Source organism: Podarcis bocagei (genome assembly GCF_964188305.1).
Source record: "Podarcis bocagei genome assembly, chromosome: 6".
In the NCBI taxonomy this organism is placed as follows: domain Eukaryota; kingdom Metazoa; phylum Chordata; class Lepidosauria; order Squamata; family Lacertidae; genus Podarcis; species Podarcis bocagei.
The window spans coordinates 29406863-29420926 of record NC_138130.1 but is presented as its reverse complement, the minus strand read 5'-3'; positions in this window follow the sequence as shown (position 1 = coordinate 29420926).

Below are 14064 nucleotides of genomic sequence, written 5' to 3'. Positions count from 1 at the left end.
AGGAGATTCTGGGATCAAATCAGAAACTGGGATGGCTTCTCAAAATCCGAGACTGTCCCTGAAAATTAGGGAGACTTGGAGCATCTGTAGTAGGCACCAGGCTACAAATTGGTTAGAGGGGTTTTTTTTTTGGGGGGGGGATAGTTTTCAGTTTGATGAGCTGAGTTAGCATGGTTCAAAGCTGGCAAGGGATCGAGTTTGGTAAATAAGATCAGGAAGGCCAGCAATAGTAACATAATCTAAGGATGACAAGCACGGTGGATGGCTTACACACCAGTCAGGAAGCCAGAAAAAACTTTTTTGTCTCCCACTGCGCCACCCGCATCCCAGGTTCCACAAGAATTATGCTGTGTTGGGACATGTCCTGGAACACGTGAGTACTGACTGTGGTCCTTGAATAATTCTGCCTCATGCCACTTTCTTTCACGGCCAGTTCATAGCCTTACTGTGCACCCTGGGCTGCAGATTGCATTAACCCATGGGTAGGCAAACTAAGGCCTAGGGGCTGGATCCGGCCCAATTGCCTTCTAAATCCAGCTTGCGGACGGTCCAAGAACCAGCGTGTTTTTACATGAGTAGAATGTGTCCTTTTATTTAAAATGCATCACTGGGTTATTTGTGGGGCCTGCCTGGTGTTTTTACATGAGTAGAATGTGTCCTTTTTACATGAGTAGAATGTGTTCATCTCCCCCCTAAATATAGTCTGGCGCCCCACAGGGTCTGAGGGACAGTGGACTGGCTCCCTGCTGAAAAAGTTTGCTGAGCCCTGTGGATTAACCAAGCCCAACTAAGCAAGAAACCCCACAGATAAGTATAGGAGAATGGATTTGTCAATTTCGTAATTCTTCCCACTCTTTTTTCCAGGATGGGATCAACATGATTTCGCCCTCATTTATCTTCACATACTTAAATTTTATCACCACACTTCATAAGATTATTCAAAAAGATCTGTGTACTAAAACATTTTCTTTTGAGAAACATAATCAAACACTACTACATTATTTCTTATTGCAATTTAAAGCAACTTTAGCAGTTTTGTGTTTTATGCTTTTTGTACTTTCTACAAGACATACGATTTTGAAAACTGAAGCTAGCCACTTTTGGCACCTGTTTGTACGTGCAAGTTGCTAGTTTTCCCTAGGGCACAAAACAATCTGTCACTGGCACTGCCTTTACAATGTCCACATGAGATAGAGATGATGACTTGGTCAAAACCATTTTATGGCCAAGCAGGGATTTGAATCCAGCTATGCTTAGAATGAGAGGAAGCCAAATACTTTTAGCCACCGCGCAACAAAATATCCCGAGAGATCAATGATGGGGTGGAGGCAGAGATGGTGCCTGGAGAAAAGAGCGATACATTTTAGCACCTACTTTTGACTCACCTTTCTAAAAGGCCAGTGTGTCATTTCTAAAAAGTGGAGTACGACCTCAAAGGACAGGAATGTGCACAAGGCACTCATAATTACTTTCTAGAAACATGACCTAAATCACTCACCAAACTCTATATACTATGTATTTTAACAGCTTGTGTCAAGGGCTGATTTTTGGCTACCCGATTGGTAGGTTTAATCTGGCCAATGGGGAGCTGTCTAAACAGACCAAGGGACCTATATATCCCTATGCACGTGACCCAGAGCTTCCTCTTTGGGCTCGTGCATTCGGAACACCTGCCCACCCCTCCCTATATTTAGGGCATTTGTGACTGACCTTGCTATGCCATCATGTGTCGTCTATCGTTGGGACAGGGGCACGGCAGGAATTTTCCCCACTTGGCTGATTGGCTGTTGCCATTTGGGTTCCGCATGCTGCGTAGCAAATCGTCACAACTTGTAAGGTTGCGGATAGGCACTGTTTCAGGTGATAGGGATGAGAGAATGGTCTCGCCATCCCTATGTGAAGGGTATTCCATTAAAGGAATCCAGGGACTCAACTTGGTTTTGTTCAACCCCCAAGAGGGGGTTGTGCCCGTGCCTGAGTCCACGGGAGCATCTGGGGAGTGGACATAGTCCATTCCTGGGCTTTCTACCTAACTCAGGTGTTCACTCTTTTTTTAAAAAAAATAATTTTTATTAACTGGCCAATCACATCAAATTAAATCACATCATATAAATTCCAAATTACAAAGCCAAATTTTTAAATTTTGTTGGGGGAACCCATACTTCAAGATCCAAAGGGGGATTCAGATCATCTTCTTATTACTGCGTTAATGTCCAAATCAATCCCAATCAGTCCAAACAAAGTTCATAATTCTATCCAGTCTTATCTTGGTGTTTCCACATCATATCTTATTCATATAATTTCTCTTTTTCCTTTACGATCTCTTCTGTTGGTCTCCTTAAGCCAATAGCAAGTATAATAATCCTGTGTGGATTTCCCGTTCCTCCACTAAGTCCAGATGGTTTCCATATATCTCCATCGTAGATAACATCGCTCTTTCCATCGTAAATTTTGGCATTTGTCGCTCTTAAGTCCCACCGAGGAGTTGATCCACGATATGTAAACAACTCTATTTCTCTCTTTCTCCTCCCAGACCCAAGAGCTCCAACAATGCCTCTCAGGTGTTCACTCTTGGCTGACCTATGATAGAGCTCTGGGTCAACGCTACCTGCAAGGGTGCAGGTAGCTAATCGAACCAGAGCCTATGCAACCACTCACTTTCTGTAATCAATAAAGTTGTGGCCTAAATTCTGCCAAAAACCAAATGTGAGTCAAGTGTGACTTTATTTAGGGGGGAGGACTCTGGGTCTGAACACGCAAATGCGAAACCCTGACACAGATTAAGGTGGTCTGCAAAAGATTTTCTGTTCCACTCCCAAGACAGATGGTTATGCACACTGGGCTGGATTGTCCTGGCTATCTGAGATATAGATAAGGGAGGATTCTGACTCAGAGAGCAATGCAACCTCCACATCCTTATATCATTGGCGGGGTTTGGATAAGGCACAGTTGTCCCCCTGCGCAACTCCCTTGGCAGGCTGCTTGCTGGCAGTATTGTCACCAGCAGAGGGCAGCAAAAAGTCCCCAAACAGGAAATTCCGAGAGGGGGGTCTGAAGATTTGCAACTTACAGACTTTGCTTCTGAAAGCCGCTCCATTTAAGTTTTTGAAGTGTGCCCTTAAAATGTGCAGGTGGGGTAAAAAGAACTGATCTGCAAAAACTTCAAACAGGTACATTTGCTGGGGCGAACCAGTTTCCTCTTTTGTCTAATATATGAAACGGCCTCGATCTGCGTATCAGAATTCATCTGCACGCCAACATCTGGCAATGTTTAATAAAACAACAGCAGCAACAACATACTTTTATAGCACAAATTCACAGCAGGCATCTTTCTGAATATTGACTTCCCAGAATAAATATTGCCTTTTTGGGGTGGGGGTGAGGGGGGAAAGGATTCAACGTTTTATCTTTGTGTATTGTTTTTGCATCCTGCAAAAACCTTTATTGATCTGAAAGCTGTTACAACAGCCTCTGGAAAGACTAGGAAGCCAGCAAGATGTTTTAGAGTAAAACATGAGTAAGTGGATAAGTAATGTCACAATTTAGTCAAAAGTGAGGATGTTTGAATCACAGTGATTTCAACAGAATACATTTAAGAACATGCCTGATTTCCACACAGCCCCCTCTCCAAGACACTCTAAATGTTCCCTCTGTGTTTATCGCCTAGAAGTAAAGCAATTCAGTGGCAAAGGCTAGTTCCGTCCAAGCTATTACAGGGCAATGTGTGGTCACAGCTGACCCGCATTTTCTTGGCTGGTCTCCATGGTAACTTATTGTTGAAATCACATAGCATCTGTTATGCCCCCCTGCAAGTGGCAACCTGCGAAGTAGAGCAGGGAGGAGGACACGGGCAGAAATGCTAACTTTTTCTTCTTTAATTGAAAAGTTTCATCTTTACAAAACGGGGCTAGAAATAGATTTGTGCAACTTAAAAGGTATTAACAACATGTATCTTACAGCTCTAAGTACTGCTCACTGAAGTAAACTAACAATGGACTTTAAAAGTGTATGGGTTGTATCCAGAGCACAGCCCACTGAAAATAATAGACATGGTCTAATACTCTCGAGTATTACTAACTATCCATTTATATACTGCTTCACTGGCAAAGCGGCTTCTAAGCAGAGACTAATTTGCTCCATAAAACCCCTATTATTTCCTGGCTTGGTATCCAATTCACAAGCTCATAAATCCATTCCCAACATTTCCTAATGACAGCTTCTCAGCCAGATGTTAGATTTCCCATTGTATAAGCAACATGTTTATACAGTTTCTGCAACAAAACACTTATTTTTACTGATTCCAACTATCTCCAGATTTCCTTTAACAAATCTTTCTTACTTGCCAATTGTTTCCATTTAAACAATAATAGCACACCCTCTACATTGATCAGGATTGTAACCACAGCATATGGGAGAGGATTTTAATCCTTTCCCCCTGCACAGCCGTGTCCCTTAAGTTGTTTGCCATGGACTGGGAAAAGCCACCTGGTGGGAGAAGGGATTTTTTTCATTTTGTATTAAAAAAAACCCCTTCTCAGGTCCTAATTCCAGTTGTTCTCCAACACGGATGTTATTTTTTAAACTAGACGTGTTAAATGTATGTATTTAACATACATCAGTTTCCTAGACACTCCTCTCCATGGAAACTCTTTGGAATTCAAAGTAATCTCACTTTTCCACCCTGTTTTAGGTACAATTTAGTTAGGCTTGTGAGGGGCATTTAATACAGTGTTGCACGTCATCCCAATCTCTGAATGGTGTGAGATTCCAGGGGTTCAAGGCAGTTACCCAGGGTTCGTGTTTCCTTTGGAAAATGAGGCACAACGGAGACTGTAGTGTCTTTATAAGATATGGTTTATCTACAGATATATACAACCTGAGCCTACGATGGAGGGGTTCACAATATCAACACTGCAAAAGGGTCTTCTCTGTTGCCACAACAAAAATCACCCATGGTTCTCACTCTCTGCCTTTCCAGCCTGAAGTTTTTTGCATCCAGTTTCTAGCTCAGATAACTCATCTCTCAGCTCTGACATTTTGTCTTTCTAACTAACAGACAGTTGGGAAAGGGAGGCCCACCTGTTTTCTATCTCCTTTGTTTCACTTAATGGCTCATACTTAGGCTATTCCAGCAATTGAATCCGAGCTGCATCCAGGAATTAGAAGGGGGCCCAGACATCCTGCCTACTTCCTCCCCCCCTGCCCCACACAAACTGCTCTGGCACCCAAAAACTCGTAACAATACTTTCACTCTGGTTTATTCTATATTTAGGGACAGGGGTTATTTGCTTTTGTGCATTTTATTTTGTTTTGTTTTGTTTATCATCGGTTTTCCAGGATGGAGAAAACTATACATTAAATTCAGAAACAATGGCAAAGGCTTCAGCAAATCAAGCAAAATATATGCAAATTTGCAGTGAGCAACTAACAACTCTATGGTCAGAATGGGAAAAAATTCAGCGGGATTGACTGTTTGGATGAGCCAAGCTCTCCAGAAATAGCTTTCTTTGCATATTAATCACACTGTACACAAGTCTCCTGTTTCTCATCTGAAAAACAAATCTGGACGGGAGATTTTAAAATTAAGAGGGGGAGGGAAAACAAAAACTCCCAAACAAAGGCGTAGGCCAGAATACAAAGAAAAGCATGACGATGCTTTAGATGTCTCTAAAGCAGCCCATTGCCACATAGCAAACTACTTTTGAAATCGCTCTGTTGGAGAGACTCTGGATCAAATCTAATAATCTGCAGGAAATCCAAATCACCCATGAACCCTGCAGACCACAGTGGATTTTCCCCAGTACCAGCATCCAGCCACTTTCAAACTCACTCCCTTCCCCTCAGCCAGTATTCCCCCTCTAGGCTGCATGGGATGCAATTTCCATGACTGGGGACTCAGCTACATTAGTCAAAAAACAGCGTTTAGAATGCGTTATAAACATGCAACACCAGATGGTGCTGGAGAGTAAAAAAAGAGTTCTACGCGATTTTCCATAGTGCTTTTTTCTTTTTTTGTTATAAATATTTAATTTCTTACTTATTTATAGTGTTTCCCCCCCTTTGTGTAGATCCACTCTGGCGATGACCATCCCTGGGAGCTTTTCCTTTCACATCAGAATCATGCTCACTTCAGGCTGACATATAGCTGCAAGGTGGAATAAGGTCAGTTCCGTTCCCAGTGCTGATCAGCTGTGGGGAGGAAGTGGTTTGCAACAGGATCTGCTGCCAATCATGTACCTTCACCCCACTTCCCCAGTGATTGCAGAAGCCAAAGAGTATACTGATGGGCAGTGCGAGAGGCATACACTGGGACCACTGAGATTTCCCTGCCTAGGTGAGTCTCCACAGCTTCTCTGTGTTGTGCAGCAGAGAAGCAGGTCCACACATACATAATGCTGCTTGCCCCAGAACTGGAAGCCCATAGATGCAAAAGCCAGTACCTAAGACACAGGTGCATGAAGCTTGTGTGCATTTTTAATGCTAAGTATCGGCAGTGCAGTGGGGACGTGGGTGGCACTGTGGGTTAAACCACAAAGCCTAGGACTTGCCGATCAGAAGGTCGGCGGTTCGAATCCCCGCAACGGGGTGAGCTCCCGTTACTCGGTCCCTGCTCCTGCCAACCTAGCAGTTCGAAAGCACGTCAAAGTGCAAGTAGATAAATAGGTACCACTCTGGCGGGAAGGTAAACAGTGTTTCTGTGCGCTGCTCTGGTTCACCAGAAGCGGCTTAGTCATGCTGGCCATATGACCCGGAAGCTGTACGCCGGCTTCCTCGGCCAATAAAGCGAAATGAGCGCCGCAACCCCAGAGTCAGAAATGATTGGACCTAATGGTCAGGGGTCCCTTTACCTTTACCGGCAGTGCACTTCACCCTGGCTTTTGGCACCTGAGGTGTGTGTTTCTAGGACCCACTTTATTTTTATGATTGTTGCTTTAAATTGTTTTTAATATTGTGTTTTAATGCTGTCCCCCACCCTGGGAATCTTAGGGCAAAGAGCGAGGAATTAACAAACAAATGAATAATGACTCTGCTGGTGACTTGAAGTAGCAGAGCACATTCACCTTTCTTCCAGATACAGAACTATGTTTGTTTTCACAGGCGCAGGAAAGTCATCCAATAAAATACATTTTGCATCTCTCATTCTCTGTGACAACAACTAACAGCACTAAAATCCAAGCATTAATCGCCAATAAATGGTTATTGATCACGTTGCCATTTAGTAGAGACACACTTGTCATTTCCTTTGTATGGTGTAGGCTGCAATTGAATGTGCATTTCTGGTTCTGTTTAGAAATAAAAGTGCCTCAAATTAAAAGCTAATATCCTTGGGCAATTGATCTTTTCTCCAATTTTCTCTTTCTTATTTTAAAAATTGCTTTGGCCTTTCTTCTATTACTTTTTGACATTTATATTGTGGCAGCTACTGGCTCACCCTCTTCCCAAGAATGCTGTTTCTCGATAGAAAGATAGATGTGTACAGAATTTCTAAATAATTCCAATTTCAATGTCAGCCAAGGATGTAAGGAGTATGACACCTTCACCAGAAGCACCAACTGATGCTGAAAATCAAGGGTGTAATGCTGCTATAACTGAAAGGTGCTTTTTACACATACAGGAGTTGCAGTATGGGTCAAACCTAGCCAAAGACCATCGGTCACAACATTTTTAAGATGACAAGTGCCTCAAGCACTTTTTCTGCTTTAGGTTAAATAGGTATGGCAGGCAACTGAAACAAATAATACAAATTTAAAGAGTACCTGCTTTCTTGGGTCATATCCTATATTAGTCATACTCTTGAGTACGACTCACTGAAATAAACCTAAGTAACTTGTCCATTTATTTTTCATGGGTCTGCTTTGAGTATGTTGTAGCTGGATTATCACTCTTAAAATTTAAATAAAATTATATGGGCTTGTAGTCTGTTTCGTCCTTACCCATACTTGGGTGGAATCTACACACATATTTAAAAAACGCTGTGAAAATGCTTTTTCAGAAAAAGTTTTGAAAAATACGTTGAATTTGGCATAGCTCACTTTCGCCATCTATTGTCACATTTGTATATTGCACTGTACAACACATCTAAAACGTTTTATTTGCAGCTGTGTAGCTGAGTCCTTGGTTCAATAATTTAGCTTTTGTGCCTATTATCATTTAAAGCTAGAAAAGTACTAAACATAGAACAGCACTGAGGTTGGCAGCATGCGGGTAAATAAAATGTACTCCTAGGTATTGAAGGTTGGTGGTTTGAGCCCACCCAGGGACAGCTGCGGGCAGGATTCCTGCACCGCAGGGGGCTGGACTAGATGACCCTTGGGACCCCTCCCAACTCTACAGTTCTATGATTTGTCGCGACCTTACGGTATGCAGCCAGGAGCATGGGGTAAATAGCGCCAGGAGCGCGGCGAAGCAACGCCCGCCCCGCACCTAGTCCCCCATCCTCTCCCCCAAGGCCGGGAAGGGAGAGAGAGCATGTAGGAATGATCGCTGGGTTGTGGAGCACACTCCCCCCCCCCACAGATAAAGCCACAGCTGTCTGCACATCTTGCCCTCTATCTAACCTTTTGCTCCCTTAGTGGTCTGCCGTGCCCTGTCTGTGACCTTTGTCTCCTTCGTCATACATTGTGCAAGAGGAAAAATGACACGGTGGAAACAAGTGCCAGGTAGCTTTGTACAACCCCATGAGCTTGGGATTGGAAGATGTGTGAAGGTCACAGTCCAAAATGTATCTGACCGGAAGCTTATATTAGGGCCAATATGAATATAAGCCGCACCCAATCTGGACACTATAATCCAACAATGACATTGCATACACAGATTAAGTGGTAGGAGCATGTGACTACTGACTAGCTGAAGCTAGTCTGGTCTGTTCAGTGCCTAGGAGGGGTGACCACCTGGGAAAACATGCCTTGCCAGCCAAAATGGAAGAAAGGAAGCATATAAATGTGAGAAAAGAAACAAAAGAAGCAAACCTCATTCCAGACCATACTATCACAACAGATATGATAGCTGGCAGAGGGAAGAGAAGACGAATTTGTCCAGCAATAAAAATATTGTAGCTAAATGTTTTGGGGGACCAGGAATTCCTCAAAACACAATGTGATGCCTGGGGTAAGAACACTAATATTCTCTGAGTGAACATTTATATCTCTATTCATATAATACATTTAAATAGCAAGACCCACAGAGTGCTGTACGTATATGCTTACCAAGCCTCCAAACTGATCACCAAATTGCAATCTGGCACCTTCAACTGTTGTGCTTAGCTTCATCCTCAAAACACAAATCCTGAAACCAGATGCAATTACAGTAAACTGAGCTGCAGTTTTAATGTTGACCTGTAATGCTTTCCTGCGGGACTTGCAAAACAACATTGCCAGAGAAAAACAGCTGTTATGCTTTATTTTTTTTGCAAAAGGGATGTTATGTATTCCTGAAAACATTCCTCATTACTTAAACATTGAGCAATTAGCCTATTCTACTCTAAGGGTCTTTCTGCACTTGCCATTTATGGTAGAATAGTTGCTGGGTCCCCCACTCTACCCCACCCCAGTTTTACGGCATGTTACCATACAATGTCAACATCAGTCAGCTAGCATGCCAGAATAATATATACTCAAAAACATCAAACTTTTGTGCAAGATCCAGACTGGATCCTCAGTATTTTCATTTGTGTGGCATGTGAACAAGCATCATCCCATTTTGTTTGCGGAAGGGTTGAGGGTTGGTGTGTGTGTGTGTGTGTGTGTGTGTGGTTTGGGAGAACTCAGTATCATGACACTTCCCTCTGATGAGTGTGAGCTGTTGGAGACAGAGATGATGACATTGGGTCAAAGTACTGCCCATGACATCAATCATTAGCTGCAGACAAAGTCTCATCACAGTAGCCAGGTTTGCCATAGCTTAGACAGTCATGTAGTTCCTCTTCTAACCTCCCACAAGATCAGTATTCTAGAATAGGCATTAAACACCACCACCAGGGAATACTGGGGTGACTATAGAGTCAAGGAATTTTTCTCTGTTTCGGCATAACCCACCATTACTGTGGAAAGGAAAACTCACTCTAGTGACATGTGATAATAGGTAAAAGGTAAAGGTAAAGGACCCCTGGACAGTAGAGTCAAAGGCGACTATGGGGTTGTGGCACTCCTCTAGTTTTCAGGCCGAGGGAGCCGGCGTTTGTTCACAGACAGCTTTCTGGGTCATGTGGCCAGCATGACTAAACCACTACAGGTGCACGGAGGAATGTGACGAATGCCAGAGTGCATGGAAATGCAGTTTACCTTCCCACTGCAGCAATACCTATTTATCTACTTGGACTTTTTGGCGTGCTTTCGAACTGCTAAGCTGGCAGGAGCTGGGACTGAGCAACAGGAGCTCACCCTGTTGTGGGGATTCGAACCGCCAACCTTCTGATTGGCATGTCCAAGAGGCTCAGTGGTTTAGACCCAAGCACCACCCACGTCCGACATGCGGTAATAGCAACATGTGCGCAGCCAACATTAAAAATGCTGGATAAGACACAACTATACCACTACAAATGGTAAGCATGGCCCTAAACATATAAGCAATGTTATATTGAAAACATTTGAAAATGACACACTGAGATATTCAAAACTTCGGCCATTATGAAAATGTATATATCTCAAGTGAAAGCAGCTCACTTATTTGGGAAAGAGCCCCAGTGAACTCAGTGGAATTTCCTACCAAGTAAGCAACATTCACTGGGGCTGAGTTGCTTATTTATGTATGCTGGTGCTCTTGCAAAATGGTCACTGGAAGAATTGGTCATGAGCACAGAATGCTGTTGGGAGCATACGATACTTCCATGTGAATGGTGTGTAAGGCGTAGTTCAGCTCTAAGCCCACAAGCCTCATGTGAGATAGAGTACAAAACAATTTGGGACATGAGAGGTGACCAGATAACAATCTTATAAAGATTAGAAGATGGTATCCCAGAAAGCATATTTAAATTTCTCTGCCTGCAGGGGCCAATATTTTACATTCCAATTCTATACATGAGAAGTGCCCACACTGCTGAACAATGTGACTGCCTTCACCATTTAGAGAAGCCTTGCACCAAACTTTTTTGCTGAAATTGTACTTTCACACTAGACTTTATAAGGTAGGACCACCATTCTTCATTTACTTGTATTCCACACAAGCTTTCCACTACAAGGACATTTTGACCCAAACTCTTGCATAAGCAACAAGAAAGGAAGATATATATACAGCAGCGTAGCTAGCTGCTCAGGTGCTTGGTGTGGGGGCGTGTCCTGCAGCAGGGGGCGGGGCGATCTGCCCATGGAGGCGGAGCAAGCCTCTCCGACGCTTGGAGCCTCTCTGACGCCTCCCCCTCAGCTGCAGGGTGGCTGAGGGAGAGGCAGTAGGCAGACGCAAGTCCCACACTGCCGTTTCAGGCAGGGCCTTCTCGGTAGTGGCACCCTCCCTGTGGAACGCCCTCCCACCAGATGTCAAAGAGAACAACAACTACCAGACTTTTAGAAGACATCTGAAGGCAGCCCTATTTAGGGAAGCTTTTAATGTTTGATGTATTACAGTATTTTAATATTTTTTTTGGAAGCCGCCCAGAGTGGCTGGGGAAGCCCAGCCAGATGGACGGGGTATAAATAGTAAATTATTATTATTATTATTATTATTATTATTATTATTATTATTATTATTATTATTGAACCAGCAGGCGCCTAAGCCACCATGTCACTCCTAAAAAGTTTTGTGAGCCCATTTTTTTTTTAAAAAAACTCCTTTTGTCACATACCCCGTTATGACACCCAGGACAGACTGCACCCCCTTCCTCTGCCACTGTATATATGGAGCTGCACCTCAAGAACTGGCAGAATACTCCAGTCTGGGAGATATAAAAGAGAATGTGTAATGGTTACCTTTTTCTATCTCTTAATCATCAGAGATGCAGGTTCTTCTGGCAAATAACCACATATGGTTAGAAGAAAAGAAAGTCCTACTACCTTGTCATCCCTAAGTGCCTCCTGACCTGATCCTGCATTAATGTATTCACATGCACACACAAAATAGGACAGGGGAGTCTCAGAGGATAGGCTTAAAAGAAGAAGAAGAAAGAACACTACCAGTCTGTGTTTCTAAGAATGGATTGTCTTTTGCTGTCCAGACCCCAGAGGACATTCTCAGTCACTACTTCACCAGGGATTAACAATGGACAAGTTTGCAATGCATGCAAGCAGCCTTTATATAAACTTAAGAATGTCCCTGACTAAGATCTCTCTTTTTCCATAGAGTGCTTTGCTTTGTTTTTGGTAAAAGTTTTTGTTATTGTTGTTTCATTCTATAATGTATATAAAGCAGAGAGAACAATTAGAGTAGCAGACAAAAATTAGAATGCTGCACATGATTTAAAATAACAAAGTCCAAGTAAAGATTATGTAAACTTTATCAAATCATCAAGCATAGCTCCATAGTTGCCAGGCTTGTGGCAAAGAGTTGTCTTGAAAATAATCTCAAATTATGTATTTGTTACTCCATTACAGCTATATTTCATAGCGAGTAGTACCCAACATTCAATGGTCTGTTTTCCACTGAGTTGCAATTACTGTTTGTGCTGCCAAGATCATATATAACCAATTCTTTTGATAACATAGTTACATTGGCATCATCAAAAATTTTCAGCAACGTTAATTTTGGGCACCAAACAACAGCTTCTTTAGTAATATTCATCCTTTCTGTCAAAATTAAATCCCCAAAACCTTGCGGAAACTAACATTCCCACCATAAATGATATTTACCAAGTTTAGTGCTCGGTTTTGTTGCACTATGGCCCTATGAGCGCAAGAAAACGTTGTTGATGTGCCTGTGCCCCAAAATCCTTGTTCTGGTCAGTGGCAGAGAAAAGCATAGGGGTAGGTCATTTAGGTTTGTGGGATCTCCTTTGCTTCCCACCAGAACCCTGAGGTCCACTAACTTGAACCAGGTGCAAAGGAAGAAAAACAAAGGAATCGTCGAACAGGGTACCTCTGGGAACCTATGCAAACCTAGGGACTTGTTTTCATTGCATGAATTCCTATTTTGTCACAGGAACCTTTTCCTCATCATTCCTGAGTCATAAAAAGCCCTATTCCACTCATGTGCAAGTTGTACAAGCAAGCAAGGATAGGCTCACGAAGCTTTGCCCTGTCCAACTCCTGCTTAGCTCAGAGATCTAACTCAGGAGATCCACCAAAGGATCCTCATCTTCTGCTCACCTCTAATCTACATCTTACTTCCTCTCAAGCCTCCACTCACCCAGGCTTTCCCCCCCCTCTTCCTCCTACATTTCCTTTTCCTAGCTGGCTGTTCCTCCTCAGTGGATTACTGGTGCAAAAGAGAGCCAGCCTTCTAGAGATGCTACAAGATAAAAAGAAATCCGCTTTCTGTAAGTCATCGCAGGCGGGTATTTACACTGAGTAGGAGACCGGGCCACAGCTGTACTAGTTCTGCCATTGTTAAGTGCTGTGACAAGGGAGGGAATCAATTTACAATCAGGATTACACAGTTAAGCTGCAGTCTTTGATTTCTTCTGCTCCTAGAAATAAACTGACTAATCTGCGGCGTTTGCCTTTCTTCCCTGATCCCAGCTGCTCAGAACCACCCTACACATTTATTCACCTCGACTAGAAGCCAACAGCACTTTTGCAAGCTCCCCTTACCTACATTAATTTGGGATCACTGCATTTTGTTTATGGATGCCTGTTACGGGGAGTCTGGAGGCGTCAACTGTGTTCCCCAAAGGGCTTATTTAACAGACACCACACACCTCTAATAATAGGTACCACCTCTCTGCATAACCAACCTCAGTGGGCTGTCAAGAGAATAAAATGATGGTAGTTGTTAGAACCATGTATGCCGCACTCCCTTGAGGAACAGATGGGATATAAATAGAGTAAAGCAGTGGCGTAGCGTGGGTTGTCAGCACCCGGGGCAAGGCAAGTAATTTGCGCCCCCTAACCCGTGGATTTGCGCCCCCTAACCCTAACCCCCAGATGTTGCGCCCGGTGCGGCCGCCCCCCCCCTGCACCCCCCACGCTACGCCACTGG